Raw genomic sequence first — 1009 nt, forward strand, 5'->3', positions numbered from 1 at the left:
CGCTTTGTGGAACGGGACCCTGGTCTTTCATTTCCTCAGATGCGCAAATCAAGTTGAACATTGAATCCAGATTTGGATGAAGATCATATAATTAATTTGTGTCCTTATTTGGAATTAACTAAAATGTTGCATTTTGATGTTTCCATGGTCAAGTTGGATGTTGTGTGTCGTGGAGTTCGGCTGGCCTCACAGGCAACACTGAGTGACTTCAGAACATGATGCTGCAAGCAGGGGCAATAACATGTCATAACACCCCCGAGTTATAGTTAGGCTGAAAAAATATAACACTTGTTTCTCAAGCAGTGACTTCTGGGAGATTGGTGTGTTTTTAGTGTGAAAAGTAAAACATGAGCAAAATTTATTAGTTGTCCAAAAAAGTAAGAAAATGCTGCACCATTTTCTGATGTGCCAGTACCTGGAAACCATGTATGTTTATTTTTTGCCTAATATAACTGATCCTGCAATGGAGTTTTGTTGATGCCACTTTACACAAGTCCATCACGGTGTGTCAGCTGAGGTGGGAGAAAGGCCCACAGTGACGCAGGTCGTTCCGGCTTTAATGTTCACCACTTCGGTGAAACCCACCAGCAATGGTCTGGTGCCGAGAAACCTAGAAACACAGCAGGGCGAATCTGGGATTCAAACCCATGATGATAGATTTCTGGCACACCTAAGGGACTCAACTCTGCAAAGCAAACGGCAGCATATTTGAGGCCTGGGCCCCGACAAAGGATGAAGCATGGTAGCAACGATCAAAGTTAGCTTTGCATTAATTTCTCTCCTTTTCCCTTGTGACTACAGCTTTGGGTTGTTGAGTATGATCCTTCTCGCTTCCGTCCCATCGTCAATTTGTCCACGACACACCATCCAGCTCTTCATCACACCATGAGAAATCACCAACAAAGCTAATCTAACAATACTACCTCTGTCATGCATGCCACCATTTATGTTTGTTTTGGGAACAAAATAAAACCGTCCAATTTTGTGAACAAACTACAAACCAACTTTC

This window comes from Haliotis rufescens, unplaced genomic scaffold, assembly GCF_023055435.1.
Source record: "Haliotis rufescens isolate VD_foot unplaced genomic scaffold, xgHalRufe1.0.p SCAF_389, whole genome shotgun sequence".
Lineage (NCBI taxonomy): Eukaryota > Metazoa > Mollusca > Gastropoda > Lepetellida > Haliotidae > Haliotis > Haliotis rufescens.